The 9,646-nt window shown below is 37.5% G+C and overlaps 1 long non-coding RNA gene across 2 annotated transcripts; it reads left to right on the top strand.

Annotated features, from left to right (window-relative positions):
• Nucleotides 1-288: 288 nt before the first annotated feature.
• Nucleotides 289-5,553, top strand: LOC309718637. 2 transcript variants are annotated; one of them, XR_014280042.1, is made up of 5 exons: nucleotides 289-2,705; nucleotides 3,619-3,787; nucleotides 4,124-4,368; nucleotides 4,497-4,605; nucleotides 4,725-5,553. It is a non-coding gene; the product is annotated as an uncharacterized lncRNA (long non-coding RNA). The 2 variants fall into 2 exon arrangements; XR_014280043.1 differs by having other exon boundaries at nucleotides 289-3,787.
• Nucleotides 5,554-9,646: the final 4,093 nt, after the last annotated feature.

Below are 9,646 nucleotides of genomic sequence, written 5' to 3'. Positions count from 1 at the left end.
AAGTTCATTTCACAAAGTAGCTCCTCCTTTTCACTCAGGGAACAACTGTACATTACACAAATGAACAGAAACTTAGCAGTTAGCTGCTTTTAATATGGGTTAAGTCAGAAAGAAAGATTGTTGCACTACAATAACAAAATTAATTTGAACTGAGCCAATTAAAAAAAATGACTGATGATCAACAAGACATATTTAACTCTACTCAAGTTCAGTCATTTATTTACAGATTACATATTTGGTTTTTCAACTCACCTTAAGTTTAAAATTAAGTTTAATTGATTAAAACATTACATTTTCACACCACTTATATTTTACTAATTAGTTTTACATAATTCTATTTTGTCAACAGGTTCCACACAATTGAATATAGGACACCCGACATATTTTTTTAAATTTCATTTATTGCCAACACGTTTAAAACAATACAGCAGTGCCATAACTGAAACACACACTGCTGGCCCATCATGTTTACAACAGTCTGTCAACAGATTCAGCATAAAAATAATTGATGCACAATATTAACATACATCCATATCTGCCAAAGTCTTAAAAATTAAATATCTGTATATAACAAAAACAACCCCCCCCCCCGAAATTAAACAAAGTACACTTCACAACATTACATATGCACATGTGCTGCAAGTGTTTACATACATTCACTCCATTCCAAATCACACTTTCTATGGAAGCCCGTTTCCGCCATTAAAAAACAAAACAAAACAAAAAAAAACAAGTATCCATATCCATACCTATAATTTCGAGTTACTTCTCTCAAAATCTCGAGTTAATAACTCGAGATTTTGAGTTAGCTCTTCCAATCAGTAATCGATGTGAATGAGGTCACTTTCTTGTTACCCAGAAGCATATGGCACAAAGTAACACACACTCAAAACAGGATTGCAACAAAATGGCGCTTTTGCGAGTACGTTTGCTGATAGTAACGCCGTGTGATTCAGCTAATAACACAAGGATTCCATCATTGTTGAAGCCACGCTGAAAATACTCAGTAATCTGTTTATTCATGACTGGATGTAATACGGGTAGCTTAGCTGTAGCATTTGTACCTGAGGGCTTCAGCTTCAGGGCAACAAGGAAATTACGTCATTCAGATTACTGACTGGCAGTGCTAACTCGAAATTTTGAGTTACTTTTCTCAAAATTTTGAGTTAATAAGTTGAAATTTCGAGAAAATAAGTTGAAATTTCGAGAAAATATCTCAAAATTTCAAGATATGGATCCTTTTTTTTTGTGGCAGAAACGGGCTTCCATACTTTTTCTTTACTCTTAGTCTGTATTGTATTTGGCCATACAATTTACATAATGTTGCATGGAATATGAATACAATAGGAAGATACTACTACCTCATTTCAATATCATTTTCACCAAATTATGACATGCACACCACCCTTCAACAAACGTTACAAATATTTTCTCAAGTGTTGTTTTTCCCTCCCCTGCTATTTTCAGACAATCAATCATTTTATTCACTTTCAGCCTAAAATGAAATTCTGCCCATTTGACAGAACATTCAGCCTCCAAATCAATTGTTGGCCCGTTCACGCAGTTTATTCCTGAGCAGCTGTACCTTGGCATCCAGATGAAGGAAGAAATTCTGAAATTGACTATGTGCACGAGACAATGCTAACTTCCTGGTTTGAGACCGGATGTGGGGTTGTGCATTTCCGGTAGCTTTACTTTGTGGTCAATCGCTACTGCGAAGATATCCTCCAAAATCATGTCCAAAACTTGAAAACGGAAAGATGGCGTTAAGTTACAAAGAGCAGAAGCTGGGAACACTCACCGCTGCTGTGTCATAAAAAATCTAATGATCAATTTTGACGTTTAAAGAGTTTAGATCGATCAGTTGTTTACATCACTCAACACAAGCTGAACTGCATCACTGCAGCAGAAGACACATCGTCCACATTCAGAAGCACATCTCTGTATAGTGACTGGTCTCATGATTTAAACAGGCAAATGTTCAGCATTCAAACTACAGGTGAAGAATAGTCAAACCAGATGTTTCCCCGTTATGTCGAGATCAGCTAGTCAAGTACACACCTACACAGCATGTTAACAAACCGTGAAAAAAGCCACACAAAAAATGAATGATTACTGGTAACGGTTTCTATACATTAGTATTTACGAAGGGTACGTTGTGACTTACCTTAAAAATTACAGCGGTCCCTCGCTATAACGCGGTTCACCTTTCACCTCGCTGTTTCGTGGATTTTTTTAGTGCAAGTTTGCATGCTTTATTTTACGTCACATTGTGTCCTGCGTCCTGATCGCTGCAGACGATCTCCTCCGTGACGTCTCTCCTGTACAGTACAGAATCGCTGCATCGATGCTAGCAGTGTGACTGAAGTGCAGTGCTGGATGTCCACGATGTCCACGAAACGTTTTGCACCGTCAAAAAATAAAATTGGCTACTTGAGTTCACCTATCGCTGGTTATTTGAGAAGGGTCTGGCTGCAGCCATTGTGGAGCTCCAAAGTAACCGGATACACGTGACCTCCACACTAACCGGAAACACGTGACCTCCACACTAACCGGAAACACGTGACCTCCACACTAGCCGGATACACGTGACCTCCACACTAACCGGAAACACGTGACCTCCACACTAGCCGGATACACGTGACCTCCACACTAGCCGTAAACACGCATGGATACCGTGGAAGTCTTGCAAGTTGATCACAAAGGTTGGTTAAGTCTTTCTTAAATAAATTTGCCGTTAGTGATTTCATAATTCTAGGAATCGTCTAGTTTTATTACAATGATCACGTTGCCACTTATTTAGCGTTACAACAACATTCCTCCTTATTTTAATGTTTTTTCATCGTGCTCCATGGCAGAGAAACACACAGATATGCTTTTTCCTGGGCCTGGTTTCAGTAAGAGAGCTGGATTAACGGCTTCTGTGGGCGAGAAGAAGCAAAAACCACATTTTGCATTAGAGTATGATTTATTGTTGGCGTCAGAGATGCAAAATAACGAATACTTCAATACTGTACTTAAGTAGAATTTTCTGGTATCTTTACTGCTGTACTTTTTTGTGCCTACTGTATACTTCTTTATACTTCTACTTCTCACATTTTAGCACGCGTATCTGTACTTTGTAATCCGTACATTTGTAAATCAGCCCCCCGCACGCGTGCTTTGGACGCAAGATTACTTCAAAATTTTGTACAGAAATTATATTTTAGACCCTGTACTTCTTACTTCGACTTGACTAAAAAGTCGAGTCAGTGCTTTCTAAACAGAGGTATCTAAACTGTAGTAAGGAACGTGTGCACTTGTGACACCTTTGGTTAGCGTCAACACTGTAAATTTCGTCACAAACAGATTTATATATTTATCAATACTTCTATTCATTATTCTTTTCTGTACAGCTTTTTTATTGCCCAGATTTTAGTTAGCCCCTGTTCAATTGACTGTTATATGTCAATAGAAACATGTCTCACAAATTAAAGTGTCTTGTAAAATATTTGTGGGGGTTTTTTTTCAAGAATTTTCTTCCCAAATCTATTACATGCCAACTGTAAATTGTTATTTCTGCTAAATCCTTAACTTAAATGTATATATGGTGTTTATCTGTTTCTCTCTCTGTTTTAGATGCACACATCAATCTGGAATTCGGGCTTAAAGCCAGAATTGCAGGAATGCAACACGTGTTGCAGAGGACTCTTTCACTGCCCTCTGTGCCCCACTTTCAGCCCTACTGTCAGGGCAAAGATTGAGGAGCATCTAAGTGTGCATATAAAAAATGCTTTGCCTTTCAAAGGTATGTTTGTATTAAATATACTTTATAGTTATAAATATGCACTTTTTTAAGCACTTCTGCAGTATCTTTGTTGACTTAAAAGTTGCTGTTGATATTGTACAGTTCAGTGCATTCATCTGCAACAAAAATAGTGTTTTTATAAAATATATTTTTATTTACTTTTCACCACTTTTCTTGACATAAGTTTTGTGATCCATACCATTTTGCTTTCATTATTGAGGTTGGCTTGGATGTTTTTGTTAACATGTACAATCTGATTGTTAGACAAATTGATTGCATTCTATACAACTACATTTAAATTACATCTGTTTGTTTGTTTGTTTTTTTCTCTTACAGATAAAATGATATGCCGGTGCAGGCTGCCTTGTAGGACAACGGGACACTTTCACTGCCCTGTCTGTAAGATTACAATCATACGGCGTGGGGATATGGCAAGGCATTTATTGTCTTGTCAGCATTCTTCAATGCCAAGTCAGCCACCATTATCAGGACTGCTCTCTGCTGAACTCTCCGAGGAGACCCGTATTCCTCCGGCAGTACTCTTCGAGGAGCCCCGTTTCTCCCCCAAGGTTTTGTCTTCGGTATCTGAACCATTTTCTGAGTCTTTGTTAGAACATTCATTGGCTCTACCCTCTGTGTTCAATAAAACTGCAGCTGATGGAAAGTCCATGAAAATGACATGCCCTCACTGTGGCCTTACTCTTCATAGCTCTGGCAAGCTATTTGCACACTGGAGAGAGGAAGCCAAAGCTGTGCTTGAAGGACAACACGTGCCCATTTTCAGACTGAAAAAGCGCAAGTTCCAGGAAGTCAGTCAGGTCAGTATTCACTTTAAACAGTAGTGTAATTACATGGTTAGTGAAATTTGAATAACTGTTAAAAAACTGTTCTGCAACAGAGAAATAACTATGTTTTCATCCCCATTTGCCTGACACAGGAGCCAGCAGTTGTTGAAGATCTGCGTCCTGCTGTGCAGTGGGTTGTCCAAAATAAGGCACTTTTCTGTGGACATGTAACAATGCCCAAATATCTGTCCTTAAATCAAGGGGACCAGCAGAGGGTCTTAATAGACATGTCAGAGGAAGAAGACACTGGAGCAAGGGACTTGTTCCTCTTTGTTTTTCAGTTTGCAGAGGACATGGAGCTCTTTTTGAAAGCATGTGCTGATGAGCAGGGGCTAAGGGTCAGTGCTATGTTTGACATGTAATGGACAAATGAAGGCACTGGCTGTGTTTGTTTGTTTGTTTAATATGTTGTTGTTGTTGTTTTTTTGTTTTGTTTTTTTGCGTAGTACAAAATTCCAATTAAACTTATTTCAAAATGTTGTTCACTTGATTCTGTGTCCATACTTATAATAAAGGATTACAGTGTAACAGCATTAAATGTAAATGTAACAGCATTTTTTTTAAACTTGTAATTTCAAAATAAAAAGCTTATTGTTGATATTAACAGTAAAGAATTGCAATCAATAATATTTTTATACATTTTAAACATTAACACTCTGGGCTCTATCCTGGCCATTTGTGGACACTTCACTTATTCTTTTTTTTGACTACTGCACTGCAGTGGACCAAAAGAATGACACGGGTTTGATCTTAAGGATCTAATAGTTGTGATGTAAATTATGATGCATGAAATATTACATAGGCTGCAGTGAATTTCTGTTGATACAGACTATTGAGCTTTGAGTTTCCCAGTCAAACTTAGCTTTGAAGCACATGCTAACAACACTTTTACTCTTGTACATTTCATAACAAGACACCATAGCCAAAATATTAACAAAATATAAATTATTAAAAAATTCAAAGCTGCAGCACATACAGCAACAAACACCGTTAGTAAATGTGTCCTGGAGTTTATGCAGGTGCAGAAAGTGCTGCTGCTGTAAGTCAGCCTAACAGCTTCCAGATCAATTATTTTTCTGGAAAGATGGTAGGAAGGGCATCACTGCTCATTTCTACAGTCTCCCAGATCTTGGAATACAATCCCTTTGTACCATGAAACCACTTCGCAGTACTAGGAGTCCACTAAAACCTATAAAGAGAGTGATCCCGGAAGAAATGGGGCACACACTAGTGACCTCAACAATTGCAAGACAGCCTTTTCCCCGATGCTCAGATACAATTTTGATTTTGATGAAAAGGACTGGTGCTATTTTAAAGAGTCACGTCGGTAAAAGTAGATAAATGTTTTAAGAAATATACATTTTATAGCATTTTGTGAACATACACAAAAAGTGGCCATTTTTGGCAACAAACAAGCTGAGAGAGAGTTTTATATTTTTTGCTCTCCTTGAACAAAAATAATAGTGCATAATAATCAATGTTGATGTTAATCAATTAGATGTCCCAGACACTACTATTAATAATACAGCAGCCCCTCGTTTATCGCTGGTGTTACGTTCAAAAAATAACCCGCGGTAGGTGAAATCCATGAAGTAGCCAACTTTATTTTTTACAATTATTATAGATGTTAAGACTGTAAAACCCCTCACTACATGCTTTATACACTTTTCTCAGACAGGCATGAACATTTTCACACTTTTGTCTTTTGTTTAAACACTCTTAGAGTTCAAACCTTCGTAGAAACATAAGTCCGGATTATGGAATGAAACCTAAAGGTTCATTTGAGGGTGCAAAACGTTTCGTCGGCATTGTTGTGTTTGTTTGGGAGAAAACTTCCAAACATACAGTGCAGCACTTCAGAGTTACACTGCTAGCGATCGAAGATTTATGTAAATTCAACAAGCTAAACGCATTCTGTACTGTACAGCAGGAGTCCCCAACCTTTTTGCACCACAGACCACTTTAATGTCAGACAATATTTTCAGGGAACGACCTTTAAGGTGTCGCGGATAAATACAACAAAAGAATAAAAAAAAGACACTGTGGTATTTTGTAAATATAATAATAAACGTGACTTGAGCTGTGCGCCAGCAACAATGACAGTGACATCCTCCTCTCTGCTTCTTAACTGCTCTGGTCGCTATGGTAACGCGTAAATAGTTCTTTCAAAATAAGACACACAACTACAACCATACATTTCACACCGGAGGATCAACTCTCGCGGAACGGTACCAAAAGACTCCTATTAGGGACCGCTCCTGTACAGGAGACACTGGACTAGATTGATTGATAATGGTCTACAGCAATCAGAACGCACAACACGATGTACTGTAAAAAAAAAAAAAAAAATCAGCGAAACAGCAAGTGTCACTTTTGGCCACGAACAATTTAGGGCATGGTGAATTTTTTTGAACAAACCCAGAGTGTTAAAAAAAAAAAAAAACCCCACTTAAAACCATTTTTATTTCTCAGCAGCATCAATAGTAACAAAAACGCAATTTAGTTTTCGCTGTCATAGTCGATTTAACTGAAGTTACGTGTTTCCGGTTACTGTGGAGCTCCACAGTGGCTGCAGCCAGGTGCTCTTGGGGGGTTATTTTTAGAACATAACACCCGCGATAAACGAGGGACAGCTGAGAAATATAGCATTTGAATCCCTTTTCTCTTTTGCTCTGAGGCGCGGGGAAAAAATATCGACAAGTCGATGAACATCATTTACAGATATATTGGGTAAATACCCAAGACATCTATAGAAATGTAAATCGCCACTTGATTCATTCATTTGCTTTTGGACCGTAAACCAGGCGCGAATAGGACACCGGAAACAAAGCTCCCCACAGGAGTTTCCGCACCGGAAGTAGCATATGCTAACGTGCACATAGTCAATTCTTCAAAGCAAGCATTCTAACAAGAGTGGTTCCTGTATCAGTGGAAAAACTGCAGCTCATGGTTGATACAGTACACCGACTGGGGAAGAAAGACAATGCAGTGAGCAACAAGGTGCCAAGACCAATCATCATACAGTTCAGCATGAGGACGGCAAGGGATGAAGTATGGAGGAAATCCAAAGAGGCCAGGGTCTGCAAAGAACTGAACATAAAATTTAAAGAAGACTTCTCCAAAGAAGACCGTGAAGCTCGGATCAAGCTGTGGCCCAAGGTGCAGGAAGCTCGAAACAACGGCAAAAGACCATTCCTAAAGGAGGGTTATGCAATAATAGACGGTAAAAGGATCGATCTGTGAGATGCACTTGAAGAAGTCACTACAAGTTAACCATAAAATGTGGGTATGTATGTGTATATATATGTTTATATATACATATCTGTTAAAAATACACAAATAAAAAATAGGAGAGGGTCAAAAAGCAAAGCCGTAGTTAAACGTGGGCTATCCAGAGCTAAAATTGCCGCATATATAAAGGGGTAGTACTGTGATAGGGTCGGAGTACTGTTATGATTACATAGGTAGGACACTAGGCTTATTCCTGCTTCAAGCACTTTTTTTTTCTTCTAGTAAGTGCCAAGGAAGCCGTTACTGTTCTTGTTTTGTATTTTGTTCTTGCGTATTTTGTTTTTTCTTTATCTTATAGATGGCTGTTCTATTAAGTTCCTTAAATGTTCGAGGCTTAAAAAACAATGTCAAACGTAAGGCCATGTTCTTATTCTGCAAGGAAATTAAGGCAAACATTTTGTTTTTACAAGAAACACATTCTGGTAAGGAAGAGGAAACATTTTGGAAACATCAATGGGGAGATAGTATTCTTTATTCACATGGTACTACTCACTCAGCAGGAGTAATGATCTTATTCAACAAATTTGCAGGGAGAGTTATTGATCATAAAAGCGACGGAATGGGGCATTGGATCATGGTGTTGGTAGAAGTCTGTGAACAGAAAATTATTCTTATTAACGTGTATGGATACAATAACAGGTCGCTAAATAGAAATATGATGTCTAACTTAAGTAAATTAATTGCAAAGTGGAGTACTACATATGGTTCTACCCAGGTGATAACTGGAGGCGATTTTAACCTGGCTCCTAACTCATGGCTTGACAGACAACCACAAAGAGGAAATCAACCAGAACACGATAGCATTACTTGTGACTTTTGTACGACAACTAATATGATCGATTATTGGAGGATGACAAACCCAAATACGAAGAAATATACTTGGTTTAGTCCATCAAATAAAAACGTATGTTCAAGATTAGATTATTGGCTTGTCTCCCAAACAGTATCATCATATGTTACGAAATGTGAGACCCAGTCAACCCCACTTACTGATCATTGTCTGATAAGTCTCTTATTATCTCTACGTAAACAACAAAGATCTGACAACATATGGAAATTTAACAATAGTTTATTACAAAACGAAGACTTCTGTAAACAAGTTAAAGAACTTAAATCAGAAATTAACAATATGAGCATGACTAATGTCAGTAAATGGGAATGGTTTAAATATAGTGTGAAACAATTAGCTATAGAAACGGGAAAGAAAGTGTCTGCCCTACGCGTATGTGAACAGAAAAATCTAATTGAACAAATTCATTTATTATGTGGTAAACCCTGTATGACTGCGGAAGAGTCAGAACGCTTACAATCTTTACAAAATAAGCTAGATGAGGTGTACTTGATTAAAGCTAAAGGAGCATATGTAAGGTCTAGAGCCAAGTGGATTGAACATGGAGAAAAAAATTCATCTTATTTCTATAGTCTAGAGAAGCGTAGACAAACAAAGAAAAAAATAACTAAATTGAGTAAGGATGGTACTATAATTGAGGAACCAAACAAAATAAGTGAGGAAATTAACATGTTTTATAGTAATCTGTATAAATCAAGAACTGAAAAAGAAAATGCAGATATCTTTTTTGATATGATTAAAGATCAGGTTAAAAAATTGGAAGAGGATGATAAAACATGGTTAGAAGAAGATTTGAAAATATCCGAATTAGATACAGCTCTAAAACAAATGAAAAATGGAAAATCGCCTGGAATTGATGGTTTAACGATTGAA

The sequence above is a fragment of the Aulonocara stuartgranti genome (genome assembly GCF_965226115.1).
Source record: "Aulonocara stuartgranti genome assembly, chromosome: 12".
NCBI classification, from domain to species: Eukaryota; Metazoa; Chordata; class Actinopteri; order Cichliformes; family Cichlidae; genus Aulonocara; species Aulonocara stuartgranti.
The sequence above is the reverse complement of the archived record's forward strand: the minus strand, read 5'-3'. Positions and strand labels throughout refer to the sequence as shown.